A 17,447-nucleotide genomic window follows, 5' to 3' on the forward strand; every position below is an offset into this window, starting at 1 on the left:
TGGAAGAGTGCAGCTTATTTCCAATCCATTCATTATTCTGTGAGCAACAACTATTTAAACCAGCAAGACCTTACAGTCGGCTTGCTGAATAGAGGATAAACAATGTGCTACAATGAATGCTGTCAGCACAGCAGCTCGGCTTTTACGTCAGGGAGGGATGAAAAAACAAATACAAAGCCTATTGATAACATCATATGTCCGTGACACAATTCTGCTGAAAGACAATAACAGATAATTATGATTTCTCATCCCCCACCCCTGCAGACAACAGACCTCACAAGAGAACAGCGATTTAACATTTGAAACATTTTGGTCCATTTTGGTGTCTGGATGTTCAGCAGCTCAGTTCCTGTCTTGCCTTGTTTGTTTCTCTAACACTCTGACTCACTGCTCCTAAAAGAGGAGCAGTGGGCGTCAAATGATGGTACATCTTGTTACCTAATGCTCTCTGGGTAATTGCAGAGCATACTGGACACAGTTTCCAGCCATTTCCGAAAGAATCCTTGGACGTTTCAAATAAAACAGAATGAACGATCTTGAAAACTCTGAACATGATGATACCAGATGCTATTAGCTGGTTGGTTTTGAGTCCCTTGAAATTATGATGCTCCCAAATGCAGGCCGCTGCATGTCACGAGAGGTTAAAGTCTTCCTTTACGGAACACATTCTGAAGTAAAAGAACAACGCTCACACTAGTCAAACATGGAAAATAATTCTATATTTAGCTCCGAGTTAGACAGTGCTCTCCATAATCTAACGCTGAGTTCAAGGCAGAGACAGTGTCTGAAATTCATTCAGTGTTTGTCCCAGATTCATTCATCAGCCACTGTTGGATAAATGTAGCACTTCATAAAAGATAATCATCTAGTCGTCTCCTCTCTCGCTTAGAAATAAAGCTGATACATTTGCTTCAAATGCCACATCATCTGCTTTCCTTGCACATCTGCAGCATCTGTATGTGCCGAGCGGAGGTTTATCCGGCTGCTGGAAACACATAAGGTGGGAAACAGCTGGCTGTCTAACAAAGTGTTCTGATTTTTAAAAAAAAAATCACATATATGATGTATAATATAGAGTGTTGTAAGCAACGCAGGAGTTAGTATGTAGCCAAGGGGACCACATTGCCTTTATGAGTATTGGTGAAAAAAGTTATATAGCAAACAAAAAATGTGGGCGTAATGCATTACATGTTCAGCAAGAAACCTGCAACCAATGAATGCCACTTTGAGATATTTGAAATATAAATGCACTTGTCAGAAGTACAAAGCTAAAGTTGTGCTATGAACCAACTACACCGACTCAACATCAGCACAACTGGTTTTGTGCTTCCTCAGCTTTCTGCGTGCTGACATCTGTAGCAAAATGTAAGCAACTGCTGTTTTTGGTACACAAATGTTTGAAAAATCCAGTGCTGCATGCTGAAGTGTTTTATTTTGCACAACAAAACATTAAAATATCTTAAGCTCCCGTCAACCACTTACCTTATCCCAGGCATTCCCATACGATTTAGACGAGGGAACTGAACTTACAACTTGAGGGCTCATTCGAGATATTTTCCGCATTGAATAGTTGAAGACTTCATTTATTCTCATTTGTTTTAGCAGCAGATATTTTTGCATTGGTGGTGGGCTAAAAATCCAAGCTACAATTTCCCAAAAACATTTCCCGGCCTCAGCAGCCCCTTCAAAGCAAACCACACACTGAAATCTATGCTACAAATGTTGATAAGCGTGCACACACACACACACACACACACACACACACACACACACACACACACACACACACACACACACACACACACACACAGCCTGAGTTCAACCTTTGAATGATAAAAATGCCTCCACTGCACCTCTTAGTGTCACCGCTCATCTCGTCTCAAGAGCCATTCAGAGGGAGAACAACAATACCGACTCGCAGGGACGTGTTCAGATTTGGTGCCAGTCTTTACCCATGTTGAATATAGCTGCCAGTCAGTCCATTCACCACCTCTTTCTTCTCTGGCACTCTCACAATAATGGCCTTAAATGCTCTCGACAAGGTGCGTGCACGTGTGTGCACGTGTGCGTGCATGCCTGCGTGCGTGTCCTATTTTGTTTTGAACTATGTGAGTGTTAGATTGATCTGTATTTTGAGCTGCGAGTTAGCAAAAGTGGACACATTCAAGAGGACACACACAGACACACACAGACAAACAACAATGAAGAGGGGCACAAGAGAGTAGGGCACCTGATATCAATTTGCTGAGAGGTCTCCAAGGTCCATGTCCATTAAAGCATTAATCCCAGCCTGTGCTGGGAGGCAGACTGGTTACGTGGATGACGGATGCAGGGAGGAAGGCAGGAGGTGTCTAGCTGGGGTTCTGTGCAGGAAGTACATGCCTTCTATTTTTGCTCCGATGTCAGTTCATCTCTTCGTGAACCAACTATCTTTCCTCACACCTTTTCATCTTCTGGTTGTTGGCTATATTAACAGACAAAGACTGGCATCAAATCTGCTGAAACTGAGTTGAGAGTCTCTCCCACACAAAGGATTTTGGACGTAGGGGTGGGACATGCATCCATCTACCATCCATCCATCCATCCAAGGGACGCATGGGGGGGGGCAGCTAACATATGGGTGAGAGGCGGGGTTCCCCCTGGACGGGTCACCAGTCCATCGCAGGGCCATCAGGAGCGATTAGGGGTTCAGCATCTTGCTCAAGGATACTTGGACATGGTCACCGGGAGAACTCAGGATCGAACCAGCGACCCTTCAGTTGCTAGACGGCCACTCTACCTCTGAGCCACGCAGCCCCCAGGGGTGGGACAACAAATCAACATTACAATGAGTTTCTGTGCCAGTTCAAGAACCTTATTTTGAACCATCCCAGCATTCTCACAGATAAATAATTCCTTGCAAAGTCCCAGTGTTTTTCTTGAGAACCAGGAGGACACCTCACTCTCCTCACCTCCCCTCTGTGCCACATGGACATACCAGAGAGTGATCTCATTTATCTTGTCTGTATCTGGGCGACTGAAATTTATTGTTTACCCAACTGCTTCATTATCACGACAGCCTGACGCAGACATGGGCATGGAGACAGCTCTGCGTAATGTAGTGTGTGGATTCTTTTGTGCAACACCCTCTGTTGATAACGCAATGTTTCAGTGCAAAACTGGAGAGAACACGCGCCAATTAGGTGGACAGAGCCAAGGTTGCCGACGGCATCGGTTCAAAAACCTGCTCCAGTTTGGTAGGAATGGGCTGCTGGTCTGTTCACATCAGACACACGACACCACCATAACATTACTACATGGCACTTGTTCTTTGCACTTAAATAAAATCAAACTGCTGAAAAGAAAGACTGGAGGAGGCGTTTTCTGACATTATTCAAGTTGCTTCCCCTCAGGTGACTCAGACGGCTGACTTTTTATACTTGCCCTCTTCTCTTGAATGACAGTATGACTCACATTTTTCTCTCCCTTGTTTTATTTCTATCCCTCTAATTTCCTGCTCTCCACTACCAGTCTCATCATTTTGCTCAAATAAAATGTTTATTGGATTTTCCCCTTTCCTTGGAATGCTTTGTTGAGGCGAATGCACGCAGCTCTTACTGATTTTCTTTAAGAAGTTGGCAACCATCACCACACAAGAGAAGATGAGGAGGATCAGATGGTTTCAGAAAAATTATGAGTTATAGACATCATAAAAATGTACAGCATCAGATGGAGGCTGCAGAGCGCAGTACTTTCTATATTCAGTTCATGTACATAAACACTACTATATATTTTACTTTCTCACACTAATAATTACCTTGCAGCAAACAAGACACACACACACACACACACACACACACACACACACACACACACACACACACTTTCACCTCTTTCATATGGAGGTCTGTACAAACAATCCTCAATCAGCTGCTCACACAAACAAATGCAAACTTAACTATCCCTCTGAGAATGTGTGTGTGTGTGTGTGTGTGTGTGTTTGTTCATGCTTACAAATGTTTGTGTGTGTGCTCATTTGTGTTTCAAACTGGCCTGCAGTGCATGTTAACAACAGGAGCCTAATTCATAATGCCTGTATAAATTAGCCTCACCATGGCAACAGCAGACAAACTGGGATGAAGTGTGTTACGTAAAACAACTGTTATGAGCCGACTGCCAAGAAGAAGGACGCACGCCCTCGTGTTGTAGGGCCAAGTCTGTGAAAACACCAATCCCTCTTCTGGAAATTGCACATTTTTCATATCCAGATCAGCTACAGATGCAGCTTGAAATGATGCACCAGCCACATCAAACACATAAACTCAAAGCTGCTATAATATATGTTTTTATGATAATTCATCAATTATAATGTCAGCTTTTCATTTTGCTGCCTGGCCAGCTTCTTTGATGCTTACATTCACTCTTACAGCGCCGTCTTCGGCCGCAGCAAGCAGCTGTTTTCAGGGGACAAACACGGACGGGAAAGTGACACAGTCAGCGACTAGCTGGAGAAAACAGTCAAGCCTTTAGGAGCGAATTAGCTCCATATTTCCTCCAGCAATTGGACCAGAAACAGTGCAACCAACAGTCCATTTGCAAATCAATGGTGCAGTTGCTAATTTGCAACATTTTTCATTAGGTCCCGTTAGTGTTCACATTCTCCTCTTAGGCACATTGAAATGACACAGTTGTACAGTTCCTTCCTCTTTGGAAAACTGAAAATCACAACAACGGCAGCAAATGGCTTTAGTAGCTTTAAATGTTATTTCCATTTAACAGCCAGAACAAACGAGACAGAGGGGACTGGAATGACAACGGGCCGCAGTGGTGTTGAGCTCCGATGTTACAGGCTCTTTTAGTCGTACCTATTAATGTTTGGTGTAATTAATTACCAAGCTGAGCGTCCCCTCCCTCAGCCTCGTCTTTCTAGATGCTGCTTTCAACTCACAATGCACTCTCTCCTGATTCCCTTCCTCTTTTTTGGTCAGATATAAAGTCAAGTTACATTCTGACCCTGAATAAATATGTGATTCGCTTTTAAATGTCTTTTACAGTTTTGGCAAAGGTTCTGGACCGTAACCCAGGGAGGTTTCACACCTGTTCTTTCGGTTCCATCAAGCAGGGCAGGGGTTCCATCTGCCCCGGAGAAGAGAGCCATGACTCAAAGTGATGAGAGTTTGCTCTGTAACTGCCGGATATGAAAAGACGTTCAACATATCAATTCATGATATGTCAGCGCAGTGTTCATAACTTTGATTGAAATTGATTAAAAAAAAAAATACAGATTTCATCATCAACTGCATTTCTTCTGTGATGGGAAGAGCAGGCAGAAATAGAACAGGAAGGAGATCGGAGCTTTTATGCAAAAATAGAAAAGGAACCAATCAGGCTTCTGTTGAAAGAGAGAAATTCCAAGAGACTGGAGTGCTAATACATTGCATCTCGCTGCAAATGGAGTCCACGCCAGAGAGAACTGGTTCAGTGAGGAGGTAACTGGTGCAGCTGCAGTACAAGCTGAGCTAAAACTGGCGGCCATCCCTCAGCCAAAACACACAATCTTTATTTCTCCTGTTCTTTCCTCAGAATCCTTTGAGAACCGAAAAACAAGGCTTTTGAAAACATCTCGAATGTCTTAACGAGGGGTGCGACTTAAACAGCGTTTTTAAATGATGATTACATCCACTAATATTTCACCAATAAGTCAATTAATCCTGGCCAAGTAAGACAATAAATCACAGCATCAAAGAGGCAGAAACAATGTATTTGTGTTGAAAGTAAAAAAAATAGTTGCATAGGATAGGATATCCACTGTACAGAGAAAGTGTCTTTTCTTACACTCAGATTTTAACCAATGGCAGTAAATGAAGAGCTCCCTGAAATATGATGACCGTGATAAAAAAAAAAAAAAGTGCAGTCGTTTGAGGTCTGAGGCAGCTTGTTCAATTGACTCTGCGTGCGTCCCAATAACCTGCTGGTGTTAAAAAATGTTTTAATCCCAAATTCCCAGCATAGGAATTCAGTGATGCTGACAAATCTGCCTCCAGAAGTCACACCCGAGGTGCACACGTGTGAATGTACTTAGCTGCAGAACGCTCACAGTTCTGCCTTTTAACTGAATTATTGCAAAAAAGAGTTGAGGTGCATAGAGCCTCATTATCCTGAGTGTGAGCTGAGTGCAAACTCCTCCTGAGGAAGCAGCATATTCAATAAAAGATTACATAAAAGGCACTGAGAGGCAGGAGGGAGGAAACGTTTTATGATCACAGTGCCTGCTGATTTAGCAATAAAAGCCTTTAATAATGCAGGATAGTTGGTTCAGTTTGCAAGCTGACACAACAGAGAGGCACAGAAATGAGTCCTTAAACTCTTAAATAAGTTAGCATTGTTGACAGACTGGTTCCTTCCTCTCAAAGTCTATGGATTTTTTTTTTCTAAATGAGGTCTCAGTTGATTGATCAATCAAATTTGTATCTATAAAGACCAATATCACAAATAAGGATACAATACTCTCAAAATGTCGCAATTTAGACCCCCGACCAGGACGGGGAAAGGCTTCCACTCAAGACACTTTAACAGGGAAATAATGTCAATGACAATCTTTGGATATCTGAAAGTTTTGTTAAATGGCATAAAATACAGCAGTAAATACCGTATCTGTGAATGTCAGACGCTGTTGCACACATGGAACTTGGCTAAAACAGAAGAAGCTCAAAGTCAGCTGTGACGGGGAAGTCGTCCTAAGTTCCTTCATGGCTCAATGTCGGCTTTTTACTTCGATGTACGACTCATTGTAGGTAAACGTTTTGAATATATGATATGTGAGATAAATACGGTTTGAAACTGCAAACATTTTTGTCATAGAGCATGACTGACTAACCTTGTGGTTTCCACATACACACACACACACACACACACACACACACACACACACACACACACACACACACACACACACACAGTGAAAGGAATCCACTAAAAAGCTTTGAACCAGAGATTCCAGACCTTCTCGTGCCTGCACACCTCTGCTCCGTCACCTGTGGGATGATTTATAACATTTTAAAACTCTGACTAAAGATCTCACGGCTCCATGACTCCGATCACACAGACAAAACACAAAAGATGCAGTGGATAGTCCAAACATTTCGACAGGTCCTGTGTGATGCCGGTATGCACCTCAGTTACCTCGGGTACAAAAAGAATCAATAGCTTGGCTGACAGTCGACTCTACACATGGGAACAATGACTCTTTGTGAGGTCCTATTCAATTGCTGCAACCGTGGAAAATTCCTGAAAGAACACAACAAGTAACCATCTGACAAATGGGAACGTGAACGATGACTCGTCTCCGGGCCAGCCTGCGTTGAGAGGTCTCATGTAGCAAATCTTTAACTGGGAAACGTTTGATGAAAATGTGATAACACCTGCATGTCTGGAAAGTGAATGAAGCGATCAAATCCTCACCTTAGCACAAGGTAACACTGACTCCATCACCCAAGATCCTAACCAGCCATTTTCTACTTGCTCCAGTCAGTGTGCTAAGCTAAAGCTAAGTTGACCTACTGAAGCCACTTGAGAGGATGTGAATCTTGTCCGTGACAGCAGAGCCCTCGGCTATTTACAAGGAAATTCAGCTCATATCTAGGTCATTCCAACGGCTCACAATACATGCCATTTCTTGTTTTATTTAGACCCTCATATTTCTATCATCCGATATGATAGGACCTGGGGTTTTTGTATTATAGTCTTTATACAATGGCATGAAAGATTGTATCTAATGAAACGTTTTTAGATGTGTCTCATTATCTCACTATTGGTACTGGAGGGATTCATCTGGCGAGTCATGGCGCCACCATGATGGTGGGATAATCTATGACTCGGTTTTTGGAATAAAAAAAAACGTGTTTAGAGCCTAAATATTGGTTTTATTCAGTGAGGTCTTGTCACTGAATCACTGGAGGAAACATCCTGAATGTACATGTTTTGTTTTTGTTTTGTTTCCAAATTTTAAATCATTGTAATAAAAAGATTTTTTTTCTTTCCAATTCTACAATGTATTTCATTTGTAATTTTTTTCTCCCTTAGAAGTCTTGGATTCTTCAACACACGTATGACATTTACAGATGCTTCGCTGTAGGAGAATAGAGCAATCAAAGCTTGCACGCAGAGGGCATCTCAATTCAGTAAAATTCAAAGAGGGAACACTTCGACTCATTAATTACCAGCAAAAATAATCACTGGTTACGGTGAGCTCCTGGGTATTGAGATCTTAGTCTGAAGAAAATAATCGAGCTGCCAGACATCCTGACCCAAATATTCTGACTCATCTGACTCCTCATTAAACTGATCTAGACTCTATAAACAACATTTATGGGAGTCAGCTGACAAACAATTCAGTTGTCTAATTTTATTTTCAAACAGACGGGGCATGACCGCTGTTCGTGAGCGCCAAATCCATCACAAGCTGCAGAAAATTATTTTCAGATATCGACTTTCAAGGCTGTTAATATTTTAGTGTGGCATGGTGCAAATCTAATCTGGTCCTGGTCTTCTTTTATACTTTACTAGTAGTTACCCCCTGGTCATTACACCCCAGGTTGTGTGTGTGTGTGTGTGTGTGTGTGTGTGTGTGTGAGAAAGAGAAAGTTACCCATGTATCGTTTTATCACAATTGTCACTCCATCCTAATTATAGGTCATCAGCATCTTAGTAGGCCAGGGCAGCATTAAAGGCAGGATACGCAGTGGCATTTAAACGTACAGATGACCAGATTAACTGAGGCGTGTCAGGACTGAAGTTACATTCAGGCAGCTGCTGGTGACATTTCAGCAGCGGAGAGCAGCGTGTAATCACTCATGAGAACTGTAAGCCACACCAGTAAAAGCACAATCCAGATTAATGGTCTGAAAGATTATTTTTATGACATTTATACCATACGAGACAGTAGGAATCGTCAGCAGCAGCAGCTGAGCGGAACCACGTGGCGTCTCGAGACGACTTCCAGACTGACAAAGTAATTAAAAGCTGCAGCAGAATAAAGTTGTGGACCACAACAACATCAGCAGACTCTTTGATTGAGCTTCCTAAAGATATCCATTTTCTCAAAAGCCTCCTCTGCTGTTGTTGAAGGACAATTGTGGGACAAATATAGTTATTTGCCAGAACTACCATGTCCAATAAGACCACAGTAAAATGTTCATTTATACTTGTGTGTCTAGTCTTCATGGAGCCGACACACATAACCTACACCATAAATACTTCTGCCCTGGTGTGGCTGAGTCATGCTGCAGTTATTAATGCTGCAAATAGTTTTGGGGGTTGAGCTAATAAATGTGACATTTAAAGAAACTACCAAAAAGAGCTCAGACCAGTCGAGGAGGAACGCACCGAAGTGTGTGACCTGCTGTTTGTTACAATCTAGGGACTCACTCAGGCCTTCAGACTTTTTTTTTTTTTTTTTAAAACAACTTTTCTGAAAACCAATTTTAAGTCCGAAAATGAATTTATAACCGTCTTGTGTTGCTATTCCACATGAAAGCTTTGCTTACTGACCTTCTAAATGACAAGAACTTACCTGAAAGCTATAATGAAATCATCTAACGTGTTTGCTTTGGCTGACAGACTCACACACAGCCAGGCTAACATTAGCGCCTTTAATGTGAACTAACAGTGATCCATCTGTAATCTGGAGCCTTTAAAAAAAAATGCAAGAACTTAAATTTGTCCTTAAATCGCCTCAGAGTCGAGGACCAACTTAGGTTTCGAGCCCTTTATCACCTAGAAATGTTGTTGCATTGATGATAAACAGAAAATACATAGATGGGCTTCTGACAGCGGACTTTGAGGATAATTGTTGTGTTTAGATTCTTCTTTTCTCCATTACTGCTGCGATGAACAGTCAATTCCAAAAACGGCGACAATGTGGGTTTTTTTTTCATCAAGCCTGTCTACCACCACCTGGAAAATCATGTTTCTGAAGATCTGCAGGGGTTTAATGGTTTAATTTCGCACTTTGCTGCAGTGGCGCGGGGGGCCGGGGGTGGGGGGTGGGGGTGGGTAACTCCAGAGTGTGTCAGGACACCTCATTGTTGGGTGCAAAGTGGCACACTTCTGACAGTTTCTTCCCTGAATACTTTGTTATTCACAAGAGAACACGTGCAAAGGGTTTTATTTGTTATACATGCAGTCCGCGGACAATACCAGCATCGTAGGAAAGAGAGTGAACAATCTTGCAGCTGCACTGGGAATATCTGTGTGATGTTGCTCCACATACAGTAGGGGACGAAATTACACAAACAAGCAAGAAAACAAGCAGTAAACACAACTTTCTAAAGATTGTAATTTGTAATTGTATTTAGACATTTTAAAATTTTCCCGTTTTTAATCACTGCGTTTCACAACTTGTGAAAGGCTGCAGTGTTCCAGGTGAATATTACTCACTTTCTGCTCATTTTTCAAAGTCTCTACCCAAGCATTTACGGCAGCCTCTCTCAGATTTTCTCTGGCCTCACGAGAAACTCAAGAACTCCTTAGTCACCTACTCCTTCCTCTCCACCTTCTCCCTCCCCTTCCTTCACTCATGGCGGTCCATCCTTGTGGACACCAGCTAACTCACAGAGGCTAAAGCTAAGATAGCGTCCGTCTGGCGTGGGCGTCATCTGTTGCTGGAGCAACTTAATTTAGGAAACCTGTGTGTACACGATCACAAATTCACAAATGAGGTTTGTTAAGAGTAACGAACAGTGACGGTAAAAGTGCATTCTTTAGTCAGGTAGACATCAGGTCAGCTACAAACTACAAGCAGACTGGGCGACTCGTGCCCCTCGGCCCCGCCGCCACCGATACGAGTTACGCACGCTGACCTGCATAACAGGCATTCCTGTGATGATTTAAAGCCACTGTGAAGCTTTGACTGTGAGACTGGAAGGTGAATCAGGCTCCTTCAAATGAATCTCCCCCCATTCCACTGACGTTAACACCAGTGATTTGACACAAAATCCCTGATCAGACCTAAAAAAAAATTTTTTTTTAATAATTAGAGGAAAAAAAATCTCATCAAATGGATAGACAGATTTTACCTCCAGGTTTCTGATGGGTCGTGTGCCAATTCACTGCTGTTTTTAGCTGATTTATGGCTAATTTACTCGCATATTCGGAACACACCAGTTAGTTTGCAGGGAAAAATGAGCACAATTAGAAGTCTGTTTCATGTCTGCACCAGTGGGAGGCAGGCGTTCAAGTCACGTCTCATTTATGTCATTGGGTTTAACAACTAGAACCTAAGCCGTAATGTTTCCCTACATAAAATGTGCCACTATGAATTTACAGCAGGAGGGAAGTGTTCAAGCTCCACTGCATTACACATCTTTACTGACCCAAATTACAGCGTCTTCTGTAATCATATTGGGACATCATTAAACATTATTTTCCAACGGTTTATTTAACTTCACTGTTCACAAGTGCATAGATTACATTCTGTGGCTTGTATCATCACTCGCCATCACGCTTTCATTACAGTGCGTATGGAACCTGTATTGATATATCTGACGGATGCACAAAAGGCAGCTGGGTTAAACATAAACTCACTCAAGTATATGTAGTCTCCTCTCATAGAGCTCCAAAGATGATAGTTACTTCTAAAATGTAGCGCTCAGCCTCCTGGACTAAGCCTACAGAGATGAACAAGCTTGGATTCTCTAACTGTTGCCCAGTGATCCATCCCAGAAATCTAAACAGCACATGCACAATTCATTTCTAACTGGAACTGAATGAGAAACCCTCAAAAATGGATATGGTGACTCGTCCTTGTGCCGGCAAACAAAGACATTAAAGCGCGCCGCGCATACCGGCGGTGTCACCAGCAGGAAAACCAGCTTCCCTCTTTGATTTGTGCGATATCCGCGACTCTGATTGAAAATCACCACCTATGCTGCAACGCTGGAATGCAGCTACCATACAAACAGGATCACGCTGGTTGTTTCAGATCCATTTGTTATTCTTAGAAAAGAAAAGACAGCATTCTTTTCACTGATAGCGGCTACTGTGATAGTATGAGCTCAGAGTGTGAATTGGACAGCCATGGGAAAGCTACAGTTAACTACTGGCTGCACCAGCCGGGGAGGGCCAGGCTCCCCTCTGACTGTGCAACATGTCGCGCAACTGGAAAATACTTAAGACGATGAATGTGATTTCCAGGAATGCAAAGATGTGTGTGTTTTGGTGCAGTTGAACTATTTTAAAGAAACACATTCTGCCACAAATAACCTACTTTTACATGCAAAAGCTTTATTTAGTGACGTTGTGAAGTTGCGTGGGATCACGGGAGATGATGTCTTCACTGTTAATCAACGCCATGGCTGATGAGTTATCTTTGCATGACGGTAAAGAGGCAAGTTAATGTATCATGAGTTTTAATCTAATTATATTTAGACAGGTTTATTCAAATTATTTTCATTCATGAATATAATTATTAATCTAATTTTCTAGCTTATAAATGCTATGGTTTCATATTAAATATTGGCCAGGATGAAGTAGGGATGTACTGGATTTTTTGCCAATATGACAGAGAACCAAATAAAATGAGCTACAACCTCAAATAACATTCCCAATTTCTCTGAGTTGAAACATCATTGGAAATAACGTCAGTTCACAGCTCAACAAAATATAGAACGCTACAACCACAAGGAATTTTTTTTCTTCTCCGTGACAGCAGCCGAGTCAACATGGCCTACATTCACTCTTTGTTTTTTTCATGGTTTGTGGTATTATTTGCTTCATAGTACAAATGCTGCGTCTCCCTCAACAGAAATGAATGCATCAAACCCCTTTGGGTGTGATTTACACGCAGAAGTCACGCTGGATTTGTGTCCCACACATTCCCGCTGCAGCCTCGACGATGACATTGTCGTGATGTTAATCAGAGAATACCCGTTTACACAGGAGCTGAAACGAAACCTCAGGAGAACGACGCTTCCTCGTGTTTCTTGAATGAGCCCACGAAGGCGGAGACAAACGCAGGAAGAGACAATTGTTCCTTTTGTTAAATCTAAACTATTAGGTATTTCAACTGACCTCTGAGCGGGGAACAGAAGAATGAATACATAAAGGGCATTTTGTGAAAAACAACTGCTTATGGACAACTTGATTGCAAATGAAACCCCCAATTTGCAAAGACCATGACTTAAAGGGTCAAGTGGCCGGTATTAATTATTCAGATTAAAGATTTAGGTTGGGCAGTGGAATGATGGATGGTTTTATGTGAGGCTTCTGAATGCAGAATGTTTAAAATGAGCACTTTTTGTTTTAATTTTCCTTTTCCTAGAACTTTTTACTCATGGTGCCATGTTTTTAAAGGAGATCAAACAAGAAATTAGCAAATTTTTAAACTATTAAACCTAGTAAGAATAATTTCTATTATTAGCAGGCGGCACGGTGGTGCAGTGGTTAGCACTGTTGCCTCACATCAAGAAGGTTCCAGGTTCGATCTCCCTGTACCTGTGTGGGTTCTCTCTGGTACTCCAGCTTCCTCCCACAGTCCAAAGACATCAAGAGGGGACGAGGCTGATTGATACTCTAAATTGACTGTAGGTGTGACTGTGAGTGTGAATGGTTGTCTGTCTCTATGTGTTGACCCTGAGATGGACTGGCGACCTGTCCAGGGTGAACCCGCCTCTTGCCCGTAGCTGCTGGGTTAGGCTCCAGCCCCCTGCACCCCTTAACAGGAATAAGGAGAAGAAAATGGATGGATGGATGGATGGACTATTATTAGCAAAATAATAGGCATAAACAATTGTTTGATATTACAATTTTTTTAACATATTGGCATTGTTGAGGGTCCGATCAGCAATGTTGGATCCGATTTCTTTTGTAAATGGGGGTCTGAGATGGTCGACCTTAGGGTCTTGACCCCGAATATCAAGAATGACTAAGAGACTGAGGCTGAAAACAAGCAAGACCGTAAATCTGTGTGAGACCCAGACAGGGAAGAATATAGCCGCTAATGCAGCGTCATCCGCTGTGCCATTTAAAAACACGTCCTCATGCCAAGCCATTTACCTGCCTCTCCACTAGCATGCAAGGTCAAGAGCTTCTCAGTGTCACAATTTTCTGCAGCCTTCAACCTGAGAGGATGTCCATGTCCTGATTAATATTTCTTTTTCTGCGGGTATGTGGGCAACTTACATGAGGGTTAAGTGTTTACGAGGGGACTTAAAGTGTGTTTTACCATTGCAGAACCTAATTGTCACTCACAAAGATAAAATCATCTGTAACCAGACCTTCGATGGTTCAGTTGGTTGCATGAGTGTCTCTGCATTCCGCTTCCAACACTGAGTTCTATAAACTTTATGACCAAACCACTGCAACAGAGACACAGTAAACATTTAAGCCAAACATGCAGACTCAAACAATCCATCATCATTTTCTCCAGAGATTAATTACAGCCTGGGCTCTCAAACATCAATGACAGGATGTATGTCCTGGTCTTTATTTCCCCGTGATTCCCTCTCTTTATATTATCCAACAAACAATATTCCATAGCTCCACTTCAGTATGAATCCTAGTTGTCTTCAGATCAGCTTCCCTTTTGATATAGTTTCTTACAACCCAAGCCATGACCTAAGACTCAGCTTTCATATGACAAGAGTGAATATTCAGGAGTGATATAAACAGAGTTAACAGAATGTCTGATAGATTCATGTAATTAAAATCTACCCTGAAAGCAACAACCAAAGACGTTTTAAAACAAAGACCTGGCATCACAAATTGCTACACTTGTATCAAATTGGTGAACATTTTGCTGAAGGAGTGCAAAGGGTGACCAAGCAAAGACTTGCCTTAGGATGAAGCAGCACTGTCACCCCCCCGTCCTCCTAAATTCACCTGTCATCACACAGCTGTGTGTCACAGCTCCCCCGAGGCTGCTTGGTCATGGCAACACCCAGTTCCCGTTACCTCACAAAACCTTGACTTTGCGACAGACAAATCAAAATGGCTCAAAGAGTCGCTTCTCAGAAAGTTGGGACCAAAAGTGATCAGAATGCTGAAATTCAGTTCAGAGTTCCAGATTCTGGGCAAGATGACGAGTCAAAGACAGAGTCTTCACAAACAGGGAGGGAACAGAAAGAACAAGATGGGCCTCACAGCGCTGATTGCTGAGAGATACAATCTTGACAGCACATGAACAACTTATTAGAGGAACTGAGAAGGCTGCTGGTGCTGGATGTGTCACCCTCAAAAAAGAAGCACGCATAAAACCATGGTGACACATAGACGTGAACCAGTGGTGTCTCTTCCAGCTGTGGACACTGTGGAAGGAACGCACCAAACACCAAAACAGACAGATTATCAGCTTATAGGCCCCTAAAACGCTTACGGCAATCAAAACAGAGCTACAGCTCCCAGATGATGTGGGCCAGAGGTTGGCTGGTGTATGTGTGTGTGTGTGTGTGTGTGTGTGTGTGTGTGAGAGTGTGTGTGTGTGTGTGAGATATCACATGACAACGAGTGTACAGTATGCGTATGTGGTGTACTCCTGTAGTTGTGAAGAGAATTATTATAGAATACCTCCGTGTCTCTCTCTCTCTGTCACACAAACACACACACACACACACACACACACACACACACACACACACACAGCTGATCTGCTTAGAGACAACAGGAGGGGGGTGAGGATGGGTTCAAAGCCCCCCCCCCCCCCCCCCCCCCATAAATTCTCCTGTCTGTATCTGGGAGGACAGTGGAGGAGGGAGGAGAGGCAAACAGATGGGGAGGGACTGGAGAAGAACCAGAAGAGGGAGGGGGGAGTGATGAAGGGGGATAGAAAGTGATAGAAAAAAAACCTAAAACAATAAAGACAGAAGACCCGAGGGTAGACCAGCAACCACTCCCCCTGGATCACTCATTAGTCATCTTTTCAGACGCCATTGCCTCACGGTCACGAGAAAAATACTTTGTACACTCAAAAATCTGATACAGGCAAATCTTTGTGTGTTTGCAGGACACTTTTGTCATGTGATTTCACAGGAATCAGACTCGACAAACTCTCTCCTCGCAGCACTGGGCTGAAGCAGGTCGCGGTCAGGCAGCAGCGACGCTCCGGTGTTTCTCGTGATAGCTCCCTCTCCTCAGAGCAGGAGCTACCGTAGTCGAGAGCGAAAGAAAACCTGATATTACGATGGAAGTGAGGCCTTAATAATTCTCAGGGGAGCTGCTCAGAGGTGCATGAAGGAAAAACTTTGTTAACTTCAAGATTGAATGATTTTATCTTAAAGACTTTTCTACAACAGGAAGTGTCCATTGTTACTCTGACAGCTCTGTGACCCAATAAATCAAAAATCCACAGATTTTCTGCTTCTAGTGGCGATGTGAGGAGCAAAGATCAGAACAGGTGTGATGATCCTGCATTTACCTGAAATGAAAACATCATCGGAGGCTGCACGGTGGTGCAGTGGTCAGCACTGTCGCCTCACAGCAAGAAGGTTCCGGATTCGAGTCCTGGCTCGGGCACGGGATCTTTCTGTGTGGAGTCTAAATGTTCTCCCTGTTCCTGTGTGGGTTCTCTCTGGTACTCCAGCTTCCTCCCACAGTCCAAAGACATCAAGAGGGGACGAGGCTGATTGATACTCTAAATTGACCGTAGGTGTCACTGAGTGTGAATGGTTGTCTGTCTCTATGTGTTGGCCCTGTGATGGACTGGCGACCTGTCCAGGGTGAACCCCGCCTCTCACCCGTAGCCGCTAGGATAGGCTCCAGCCCCCCCCCCCCGCAATCGCTTATTCCTTAACAGGAATAAGCGGAAGAAAATGGATGGATGGAAAATACCATGCAAGCAGGACATCCAGTTCAATAAAACATATTTACACCCTCAATTTTTTCTCATCCAGATCATAAGTCTGAATGAAACTTGGACTACGACAACCATCATTCCACCTCAGAACAACCAGAAACTCTGGTCAACCTCAAACAGACCCTCACACTTCCTGCAGCTGTGGAGCTATAATTGCTACAAATGCTTCTTTCTTTTATCTTCCACGCCGCCCTTGAGTCCCCTACCCAAAGATACCACCTCCATTCCTCATTCCTTCCAGCCAGTCGTCTCCACTGTCCCAGTCAACCCTCCATTCCCCCCTCCTGACTCTCCCTCCACATACCACTTAACCCACACACACACACACACACACACACACACCGAGAAGAAAGCAGTGATTGTAGGGTATGACATGTTAGGACAGGTGAGCAAGGCCAGGCTGTTATCTTGACAGGAGATAACCTTTGACCCCCGAGCAGCCTCTTTATCTGACTAACTAGAGCACAATCTGAATAGAGATGATGAATCACTTTACACAGACAGACAAAGATAGAGAGGCGTTAACATATCAAAACATTTTTCTTCTACATCTGTGAAGGGACAGATCCAATGTCCCCATGGGGAACATTAAAATGACATCAAAGAACCAGAACAAAATCAA

The 17,447-nt window shown here is 43.0% G+C and overlaps 1 protein-coding gene across 5 annotated transcripts in view; it reads right to left on the reverse strand.

The window, feature by feature from the left end:
* The window catches only part of ripor2 (RHO family interacting cell polarization regulator 2), a 70,243-nt gene that overhangs the window by 27,722 nt on the left and 25,074 nt on the right, over positions 1–17,447 (reverse strand). Inside the window, exon 1 of one of the 5 annotated variants that reach the window (XM_086193902.1) lies at positions 16,388–16,463. The exons of the other annotated variants lie outside the window; for them this stretch is intronic. The gene's annotated coding sequence lies outside the window, so the exon portion shown is untranslated. Of the gene's footprint in view, positions 1–16,387; positions 16,464–17,447 lie in introns of those variants that run through there. 5 annotated transcript variants of the gene reach the window in all.

Source organism: Aulostomus chinensis, chromosome 22, assembly GCF_037954235.1.
Source record: "Aulostomus chinensis isolate RoL2024-O1b breed Wild chromosome 22, RoL_Achi_v1.0, whole genome shotgun sequence".
Classification (NCBI taxonomy): domain Eukaryota; kingdom Metazoa; phylum Chordata; class Actinopteri; order Syngnathiformes; family Aulostomidae; genus Aulostomus; species Aulostomus chinensis.